This window comes from Maniola jurtina, chromosome 5, assembly GCF_905333055.1.
Source record: "Maniola jurtina chromosome 5, ilManJurt1.1, whole genome shotgun sequence".
In the NCBI taxonomy this organism is placed as follows: Eukaryota; Metazoa; Arthropoda; class Insecta; order Lepidoptera; family Nymphalidae; genus Maniola; species Maniola jurtina.
The window spans coordinates 4,537,926-4,549,751 of record NC_060033.1 but is presented as its reverse complement, the minus strand read 5'-3'; positions in this window follow the sequence as shown (position 1 = coordinate 4,549,751).

The following is an 11,826-nucleotide window of genomic DNA, read 5'->3' as shown; positions in this document are numbered from 1 at the left end:
TAAAGTTAACCTAACCACGTCACGCGAGCTGCTTTAGCAGCTCGCGCACCGAGCGACACACTAGTTATACTATATATAGCTCGATTACCACTCACTGACTGACTGACTCATTGACATAATTGTTCTCCTAGAAAGAGACGGAAAATGATATAGTGATGTAGGGGAGTTGTGTTGGGATTCGGGAACCCTCTGGGGAAAAATTATGACATTTCAGAAAAACAAGATGGCGGCCGATGTGATTTTTGCACCTCCGTTGTTTTCCAACCGATTTCGTTGAATTTTGCAAACTTTGAAGAAAGTAGTAAACGGTTAATAGAAAATGTAGAAAAAATTGGAAAAACAAGATGGCGGCTGAGCCGCAGCGTTTTGAAAATTTTGATTTTTCGACCCCGAACCGCGGCGCCACAGATCCGAGACGGGGTAGTCGAGGATAATTATTTTTTCGTGTTTCGCCCACAATTATCCTGTATTTTGACAGAATGGGAGTGATTTTTAAAAATTCAAGATGGCGGCTGTCATGGCGGCCGTTATGTTAGAGGTATGAAAAAACGCAATTTTAAAAGTTAAATATCTCAAAGTTGGCAACATCGGAGCGATTCGGCTTCTATCAAGCGATTGTACGAATAGGCTCGAGGTATAGATTGGAGGAAAAAAATTACCCCATTTTTTGGGGAAATTTCAAGATTTTCGGGAAATTGTAAAAAAACGAAATACGGGCTTTTTGAAAAATCCGAGTATGAGCGATTACGTGTTTTGCTCGTACAAATGACATTTGGGTATTTTTGTTGCCGGAGACTGGCAACACTGGAATTTATCAAAGTAAAAGTGATTTTCGACACGGTCTTTTTCACGGTATCCCCTTTCGCGTGGGTGCGAGCGAGAGGAAAGATTGAAACGTCATCGGGCGCGGTATATACTGTAGTTAATAGGAAAATTATGAAACCGTGTAAAATCTTTCTGTGAAACGAGTTGGCGGCCATTTTGTATTTTTTTTTATTTTTCGAAATTTTGACCACGTTTTTGAGGCAGTTGGCAACATTTTGGAAAGTCAACATGTATCAATCGATTGTGTGACTCAACCAGCAGTATCGAAATATGTAAACAGTGTTGCCACATTTGGGGAGATTTTCGAGATTTTCCCCAAAAACTCCTCCTGTAAAATTTTGTATGAAATTTTTTTTTTTCACTGATGGTTTCGTATAGAAAACAAAAAAAAAATCGAGGAAAAATTTGGAAATAGCTGATGATCGAGGATGTCGGAGACGGGTGAAGGGTCCGCTCAAGGTATTGAAGATAGGTGGGGGGTGCTCGACCAAATGTCATTCATGACATCATCCAATTGCCAAAAAGCTGAAAAAAAATTCAAAATGGCGAAGAAAAGATGGCCGCCATACAAATTTCGCCGGCGTCCAGCTCGGAGGGTATAAAAGATGGAGGTGTGGTTTCTTAACAAAAGAAGATCAGGATCCAAAGGTCTACTCGATGAATAGAAAAACAATTCAAAATGGCGGAATTTATTTTCCCATACATTTTGTATGGCGAATATTGAATGTCTCATTCTCCTAGAAAGAGACAGAAAACGATACAATAATGTAGGGGAGATGTGTTCGGGTGGGGGAGGCAAGTAGGGAAAAATTATGACATTTCAGAAAAACAAGATGGCGGCCTATATGATTTTTGCAACTCTTTTGTTTTCCAACCGATTTCGTTGAAACTCGCAGTCTTTTAAGAATGTAGGAAACGATTCATAGAAAAAGTGGAAAATTTTGGAAAAACAAGATGGCCGCCGTACGAATTTCGTCGGTGTCTATCTCGGAGGCTATAAAAGATGGAAGAGTGGTTTCTTGGCAAAAGATGATCAGGGTCCGAAGTTCTAATCGGTGGAACAAACTCTGCATGCTCGCGGACCACTTTAGTGGTCCGCGCACCCACGCACCCTACTTTATTAACCTCAACTACCCCGTTTTTTACAAAAAATGAAATGGATGTCGTTGTCAGGGTTTTCCAGGGTGCTGATTTTGATGATGACATTCATTTTCAAATTCAAGATGGCGGACTTACATTTTCTACTAAAAATAGAAATGCGTTTCATGGGGTTTTCGGGGTGAATTATGTATCTTAATAAATAAATTTGGTTAAATATAATAAAATAAAACCTAACCACGTCACGCGAGCTGCTTTAGCAGCTCGCGCACCGAGCAAAACACTAGTTATTATATTATACTATATATAGCTCGATTACCACTCACTGACTCACTGACTCATTGACATAATTGTTCTCCTAGAAAGAGACGGAAAATGATATAATGATGTAGGGGAAATGTGTTCGGTTTCGGGAACCCTCTGGGGAAAAATTATGACATTTCAGAAAAACAAGATGGCGGCCGAGGTGATTTTTGCAGCTCCGTTGTTTTCCAACCGATTTCGTTGAGTTTTGCAATCTTTAAAGAAAGTAGTAAACGGTTAATAGAAAATGTAGAAAAAATTGGAAAAACAAGATGGCGGCCGAGCCGCAGCGTTTTGAAAATTTTGATTTTTCGACCCCGAACCGCGGCGCCACAGATCCGAGACGGGGTAATCGAGGATAATATTTTTTTTTGGTTTCGCCGACGATTATCCTCTATTTTGACAAAATGGGAGTGATTTTTAAAAATTCAAGATGGCGGCTGTCGTGGCGGCCATTATGTTAGAGGTACGAAAAAACGCAATTTTAAAAGTTAAATATCTCAAAGTTGGCAACATCGGACCGTTTTGGTTTCCATGAAGAGATTGTACGTATAGGCTCGAGGTATAGATTGGAGGAAAAAAATTACCCCATTTTTAGGGAAATTTCAAGATTTTCGGGAAATTGTAAAAAATCGAAATACGGACTTTTCGCAAAATCCGAGTATGAACGATTACGTGTTTTGATTGTAAAAATGACATTTGGGTATTTTTGTCGCCGGAGACTGGCAACACTGGAATTTATCAAAGAAAAAGTGATTTCCGACGTGGTCTTTTTCACGGAATCCCCTTTCGCGTGGGTGCGAGCGAGAGGAAAGATTGAAACGTCATCGGGAGCGGTATATCCTGTAGTTAATAGGAAAATTATGAAACCGTGTAAAATTTTTCTGTGAAACGAGTTGGCGGCCATTTTGTATTTTTTTTCATTTTTCGAAATTTTGATCACGTTTTTGAGGCAGTTGGCAACATTTTGGAAAGTCAATATGTATGAATCGATTGTGTATCTCGGCTGGCAGTATAGAAATATGCAACCGGTGTTGCCACTTTTGCGGAGATTTTCGAGATTTTCAACTAAGAAACTCCTGTAAAATTTTGTATGAAAATTTTTTTTTTCACTGATGGTATCGTATAGAAAACAAAAAGTTAGTAAGCCAAAATTATGGAGAGAGCTGATGATTGAGGGTTTCGGAGACGGGTGGAGGGCCCGCTTAAGGTATTGAAGATAGGTGGGGGGTGCTCGAGCAAATGTCATTCATGACGTCATCCAATTGCCAAAAAGCTGAAAAAAATTTCAAAATGGCGAAGAAAAGATGGCCGCCATACAAATTTCGCCGGCGTCCAGCTCGGAGGGTATAAAAGATGGAGGTGCGGTTTCGTGGCAAAAGAGGATCAGGATCCAAAGGTCTACTCGATGAATAGAAAAAAAATTCAAAATGGCGGAATTTATTTTCCCATACATTTTGTATGGCGAATATTGAATGTCTCATTCTCCTAGAAAGAGACAGAAAACGATACGATAATGTTTGGGAGATATGTTCGGATGCACGATATGAGTAGTAAAAAATTATGACATTTCAGAAAAACAAGATGGCGCCCGACGTGATTTTTGCAACTCTTTTGTTTTCTAACCGATTTCGTTGAAACTCGGAATCTTTGAAGAATGTAGTAAACGATTAATAGCAAAAGTGAAAAATTTTGGAAAAACAAGATGGCCGCCGTACAAATTTCGTCGGTGTCTATCTCGGAGGCTATAAAAGATGGAAGAGTGGTTTCTTGGCAAAAGATGATCAGGGTCCGAAGGTCTACTCGGTGGAACAAACTCTGCATGCTCGCGGACCACTTTAGTGGTCCGCGCACCCACGCACCCTACTAAATTATTATCCTCAACTACCCGGTTTTTACAAAAAAATAATATGGATGTCGTTTTCAGGGTTTTCTAGGGTGCTGATTTTGATAATGACATTCACTTTCAAATCCAAGATGGCGGACTTACACTTTTCACAAAAAATAAAAATAGGTGTCGTTTTCGGGGTTTTCCAGGGTGCTGATTTTGATGATGACATTCATTTCCAAATCCAAAATGGCGGACTTATACTTTTTAGTATAAATAAAAACTCTGCATGCTCGCGGACCACTTTAGTGGTCCGCGCACCCACGCACCCTACTAAATTATTATCCTAATTTACAAAAAATAATATGGATATCGTTTTCAGAGTTCTCCAGGGTGCTGATTTTGATAGTGACATTTATTTTCAAATCCAAGATGGCGGACTTACATTTTCTACAAAAAATAGAAATGCCTGTCATTTTATGGGGTTTTTCGGGGTGAATTATGTATCTTATTAAATCAATTTGGTTTTATATAATAAAGTTAACTTTATCACGTCACGCGAGCTGCTTTAGCAGCTCGCGCACCGAGCAAAACACTAGTTATACTATATATAGCTCGATTACCACTGACTCACTGACTGACTCATTGACATAATTGTTCTCCTAGAAAGAGACGGAAAATGATATAATGATGTAGGGGAGATGTGGTCGGATTCGGGAACCCTCTGGGGAAAAATTATGACATTTCAGAAAAACAAGATGGCGGCCGAGGTGATTTTTGCAGCTCCGTTGTTTTCCAACCGATTTCATCGAATTTTACAATCTTTAAAGAAAGTAGTAAACGGTTAATAGAAAATGTGGAAAAAATTGGAAAAACAAGATGGCGGCCGAGTCGTAGCGTTTCAAAATTTTTGATTTTTCGACCCCGAACCGCGGCGCCACAGATCCAAGACGGGGTAGTCGAGGATAACTGTTTTTTTCGTGTTTCGCCCACGATTATCCTGTATTTTGACAGAACGGGAGTGATTTTTAAAAATTCAAGATGGCGGCTGTCGTGGCGGCCGTTTTGTTAGAGGTACGAAAAAACCCAATTTTAAAAGTTAAATATCTGAAAGTTGGCAACATCGGAGCGATTCGGCTTCTATGTAGCGATTGTACGTATAGGCTCGAGGTATAGATTGGTGGGGAAAAATTACCCCATTTTTCGGGAAATTTCAAGATTTTGGGGAAAATGTAAAAAAACGAAATACGCACTTTAAGCAAAATCCGAGTATGAGTGATTACGTGTTTTGCTCGTACAAATGACATTTGGGTATTTTTGTCACCGGAGACTGGCAACACTGGAATTTATCAAAGTAAAAGTGATTTTCGACACGGTCTTTTTCACGGTATCCCCTTTCGCGTGGGTGCGAGCGAGAGGAAAGATTGAAACGTCATCGGGCGCGGTATATCCTGTAGTTAATAGAAAAATTATGAAACCGTGTAAAATCTTTCTGTGAAACGAGTTGGCGGCCATTTTGTATTTTTTTTCATTTTTCGAAATTTTGATCACGTTTTTGAGGCAGTTGGCAACATTTTGGAAAGTCAGTATGTATGAATCGATTGTGTATCTCGGCTGGCAGTATGAAGATATGCAACCAGTGTTGCCACTTTTGGGGAGATTTTCGAGATTTTCAACTAGAAAACTCCTGTAAAATTTTGTATGAAAAAATTTTTTTTCACTGATGGTGTCGTATAGAAAACAAAAACTTAGTAAGCCAAAATTATGGAGAGAGCTGATGATTGAGGGTTTCGGAGACGGGTGAAGGGTCCGCTCAAGGTATTGAAGATAGGTGGGGGGTGCTCGACCAAATGTCATTCATGACATCATCCAATTGCCAAAAAGCTGAAAAAAAATTCAAAATGGCGAAGAAAAGATGGCCGCCATACAAATTTCGCCGGCGTCCAGCTCGGAGGGTATAAAAGATGGAGGTGTGGTTTCTTGGCAAAAGAGGATCAGGATCCAAAGGTCTACTCGATGAATAGAAAAAAAATTCAAAATGGCGGAATTTATTTTCCCATACATTTTGTATGGCGAATATTGAATGTCTCATTCTCCTAGAAAGAGACGGAAAACGATACGATAATGTAGGGGAGATATGTTTTGAAGCGCGATATGAGTAGGGAAAAATTATGACATTTCAGAAAAACAAGATGGCGGCCTATATGATTTTTGCAACTCTTTTGTTTTCCAACCGATTTCGTTGAAACTCGCAATCTTTGAAGAATGTAGTAAACGATTAATAGAAAAAGTGGAAAATTTTGGAAAAACAAGATGGCCGCCGTACAAATTTCGTCGGTGTCTATCTCGGAGGCTATAAAAGATGGAAGAGTGGTTTCTTGGCAAAAGATGATCAGGGTCCGAAGGTCTACTCGGTGGAACAAACTCTGCATGCTCGCGGACCACTTTAGTGGTCCGCGCACCCACGCACCCTACTTTATTACCCTCAACTACCCCGTTTTTACAAAAAATGATATGGATGTCGTTTTCAGAGTTTTCCAGGGTGCTGATTTTGATAAAGACATTTATTTTGAAATCCAAGATGGCGGACATGCCTTTTTTAAGAAAAAAATCGATATGGGTGTCGTTTTATGGTGTTTTCGCGGTGAATTTTGCATCTTAATAACTCGATTCGGTTTAATACAATAAAGCTAAACATTACCACGTCACGCGAGCTGCTTTAGCAGCTCGCGCACCGAGCAAAACACTAGTTATTATACTATATATAGCTCGATTACCACTCACTGACTCACTGACTCATTGATACAATTGTTCTCCTAGAAAGAGACGGAAAATGATATAGTGATGTAGGGGAGATGTGTTTGGGTGAGGAAGATGACTGGGGAAAAATTATGACATTTCAGAAAAACAAGATGGCGGCCGACGTGATTTTTGCAGCTCCGTTGTTTTCCAACCGATTTTGTTTAAACTCGCAACTATTTAGGAAAGTAAAAAACAGTTAATAGAAAAGGTAGAAAAAATTGGAAAAACAAAATGGCGGCCGAGCTGGAGATTTTTCAAAATTTTCATTTTTCGATCCCTAACCGCGGCGCCACTGATCCAAGACGGAGAAGTCGAGGATAATTATTTTTTCGTGTTTCGCCCACAATTATCCTGTATTTTGACAAAACGGGAGTGGTTTTTAAAAATTCAAGATGGCGGCTGTCATGGCGGCCGTTAAGTTAAAGGTACGAAAAATCGCAATTTTAAAATTAAAATTTCTCCCAGTCGACGACGTCAGACCGTTTCGGTTTCTATGAAGCGGTTGTACGTATAGACTCGAGGTATAGTTCGGTGGGAAAAAATTACCCCATTTTTAGGGAAATTTCAAGATTTTCGGGAAATTGTAAAAAATCGAAATAAGGACTTTGTGCAAAATCCGAGTATGAGCGATTATGTGTTTTGCTCGTACAAATGACATTTGGGTATTTTTGTTGCCGGAGACGGGCAACACTGGAATTCATCAAAGAAAAAGTGATTTTCGACATGGTCTTTTTTCAGGGACGATCATTTTGCGTGGGTGCGAGCGAGATGAGAGATTGAAACGTCATCGGGAGCGGTATATCCTGTTGTTAATGAGAAAGTTGTAAAATTATCGAATTTGCGTCTGCAAAAAAAGTTGGTGGCCATTTTGTATTTTCTTCAAATTTTCCGAAATTTTGATCACGTTTTTGAGGCAGTTGGCAACATTTAGGAAAGTCGACATGTATCAATCGATTGTGTGAATCAACCAGCAGTATCGAAATATGTAAACAGTGTTGCCACATTTGGGGAGATTTTCGAGATTTTCCCCAAAAACTCCTCCTGTAAAATTTTGTATGAAAAATTTTTTTTTCACTGATGGTTTCGTATAGAAAACAAAAAAAAAATCGAGGAAAAATTTGGAAATAGCTGATGATCGAGGATGTCGGAGACGGGTGGAGGGTCCGCTCAAGGTATTGAAGATAGGTGGGGGGTGCTCGACCAAATGTCATTCATGACATAATCCAATTGCCAAAAAGCTGAAAAAAAATTCAAAATGGCGAAGAAAAAATGGCCGCCATACAAATTTCGCCGGCGTCCAGCTCGGAGGGTATAAAAGATGGAAGTATGGTTTCGTGGCAAGAGATGATCAAGATCCGAAGGTCTACTCGATGAATAGAAAAAAAATCCACAATGGCGGAATTTTTTTTTACATACATTTTGTATGGCGAATATTGAATGTCTCATTCTCCTAGAAAGAGATAGAAAACGATACAATGATGTTCGGAAGATATGGTTGGGTGCGGGTTGGGAGTCGGGAAAAATTATGACATTTCAGAAAAACAAGATGGCGGCCGACGTGATTTTTGCAACTCTTTTGTTTTCCAACCGATTTCGTTGAAACTCGCAATCTTTGAAGAATGTAGTAAACGATTAATAGAAAAAGTGGAAAATTTTGAAAAAAACAAGATGGCCGCCGTACAAATTTCGTCGGTGTCTATCTCGGAGGCTATAAAAGATGGAAGAGTGGTTTCTTGGCAAAAGATGATCAGGGTTCGAAGGTCTACTCGATGAAACAAACTCTGCATGCTCGCGGACCACTTTAGTGGTCCGCGCACCCACGCACCCTACTAAATTATTATCCTAATTTACAAAAAAATAATATGGATATCGTTTTCAGGGTTTTCCAGGGTGCTGATATTGATAATGACATTTATTTTCAAATTCAAGATGGCGGACTTACATTTTCTACAAAAAATAGAAATGCCTGTCATTGTATGGGGTTTTTCGGGCTGAATTATGTATCTTAATAAATCAATTTGGTTTTATATAATAAAGTGAACCTTACCACGTCACGCGAGCTGCTTTAGCAGCTCGCGCACCGAGCAAAAACTAGTTATTATACTATATATAGCTCGATTACCACTGACTGACTCACTGACTCATTGACATAATTGTTCTCCTAGAAAGAGAAGGAAAATGATATAGTGATGCAGGGGAGATGTGTTTGGATTCGGGAACCCTCTGGGGAAAAATTATGACATTTCGGAAAAATAAGATGGCGGCCGACGTGATTTTTGCAGCTCCGTTGTTTTCCAACCGATTTCGTTGAATTTTGCAATCTTTGAAGAAAGTAGTAAACGATTAATGGGAAATGTCGAAAAAGTTGAAAAAACAAGATGGCGGCCGAACCGTAGCGTTTTCAAAATTTTGATTTTTCGACCCCGAACCGCGGCGCCACAGATCCGAAACGGGAAATCGATAATAATATTTTTTTTCTGGTTTCGTCTATGATTATCCTGAATTTTGACGGAATGGGAGTGGTTTTTAAAAATTCAAGATGGCGGCTGTCGTGGCGGCCATTATGTTAGAGGTACGAAAAAACGCAATTTTAAAAGTTAAATATCTCAAAGTTGGCAACATCGGAGCGATTCGGCTTCTATCAAGCGATTGTACGTATAGGCTCGAGGTATAGATATGAGGAAAAAAATTACCCCATTTTTTGGGGAAATTTCAAGATTTTCGGGAAATTGAAAAAAATCGAAATACGGACTTTTTGCAAAATCCGAGTATGAGCGATTACGTGTTTTGCTCGTACAAATGACATTTGGGTATTTTTGTCGCCGAAGACTGGCAACACTGGAATTTATCAAAGAAAAAGTGATTTTCGACATTGTCTTTTTTCAGGGGCGATCGTTTCGCGTGGGTGCGAGCGAGAGGAGAGATTGCAACGTCATCGGGAGCGGTATATCCTGTAGTTAATGGGAAAGTTGTAAAATTATCTAATTTGCTTCTGCAAAAAAAGTTGGTGGCCATTTTGTATTTTCTTCAAATTTTCCGAAATTTTGATCACGTTTTTGAGGCAGTTGGCAACATTTTGGAAAGTCGACATGTATCAATCGATTGTGTGACTCAACCAGCAGTATCGAAATGTGTAAACAGTGTTGCCACATTTGGGGAGATTTTCGAGATTCTCCCCAAAAACTCCTCCTGTAAAATTTTGTATGAAAAATTTTTTTTCACTGATGGTTTCGTATAGAAAACAAAAAAAAAATCGAGGAAAAATTTGGAAATAGTTGATGATCGAGGATGTCGGAGACGGGTGAAGGGTCCGCTCAAGGTATTGAAGATAGGTGGGGGGTGCTCGACCAAATGTCATTTATGACGTCATCCAATTGCCAAAAAGCTGAAAAAAAATTCAAAATGGCGAAGAAAAGATGGCCGCCATACAAATTTTGCCGGTGTCCAGCTCGGAGGGTATAAAAGATGAAAGTGTGGTTTCTTGGCAAAAGGTGATCAGGATCCGAAGGTCTACTCGATGAATAGAAAAAAAAATCAAAATGGCGGAATTTATTTTCCCATACATTTTGTATGGCGAATATTGAATGTCTCATTCTCCTAGAAAGAGACGGAAAACGATACGATAATGTAGGGGAGATGTGTTCGGGTGGGGGAGGCGAGTAGGGAGAAATTATGACATTTCAGAAAAACAAGATGGCGACCGCCGTGATTTTTGCAACTCTTTTGTTTTCCAACCGATTTCGTTGAAACTCGCAATCTTAGAAGAATGTAGTAAACGATTAATAGAAAAAGTGGAAAATTTTGGAAAAACAAGATGGCCGCCGTACAAATTTCGTCGGTGTCTATCTCGGAGGCTATAAAAGATGGAAGAGTGGTATCTTGGCAAGAGATGATCAGGGTCCGAAGGTCTACTCGGTGGAACAAACCCTGCATGCTCGCGGACCACTTTAGTGGTCCGCGCACCCACGCAACCTACTTTATTAACCTCAACTACCCCGTTTTTACAAAAAATGATATGGATGTCGTTTTCAGGGTTTTCCAGGGTGCTGATTTTGATAATGACATTCATTTTTAAATCCAAGATGGCGGATTTATATTTTCTACAAAAAATAGAAATGCCTGTCATTTTATGGGTTTTTTCGGGGTGAATTAATCGGGGTTAATAAATAAATTTAGTTTTATATAATAAAGTCTACCTTACCACGTCACGCGAGCTGCTTTAGCAGCTAATTTCTAGGAAGAAAGAGACGGAAAATGATATAGTGATGTAGGGGAGTTGTGTTCGGTTTCGGGAACCCTCTGGGGAAAAATTATGACATTTCAGAAAAACAAGATGGCGGCCGACGTGATTTTTGCAGCTCCGTTGTTTTCCAACCGATTTCGTCGAATTTTGCAAACTTTGAAGAAAATAGTAAACGATTACTGGGAAATGTCGAAAAAATTGAAAAAACAAGATGGCGGCCGAACCGTAGCGTTTTGAAAATTTTGATTTTTCGACCCCGAACCGCGGCGCCACAGATCCGAAACGGGGTAATCGAGGATAATTATTTTTTCTGGTTTCGCCCACGATTATCCTGTATTTTGACAGAACGGGAGTGGTTTTTAAAAATTCAAGATGGCGGCTGTCATGGCGGCCGTTTTGTTCGAGGTACGAAAAAACGCAATTTTAAAAGTTAAATATCTCAAAGTTGGCAACATCGGAGCGATTCGGCTTCTATGAAGCGGTTGTACGTATAGACTCGAGGTATAGATCGGTGGGAAAAAATTACCCCATTTTTAGGGAAATTTCAAGATTTTCGGGAAATTGTAAAAAATCGAAATACGCACTTTTAGCAAAATCCGAGTATGAGTGATTACGTGTTTTGCTCGTACAAATGACATTTGGGTATTTTTGTCACCGGAGACTGGCAATACTGGAATTTATCAAAGTAAAAGTGATTTTCGACACGGTCTTTTTCACGGTATCCCCT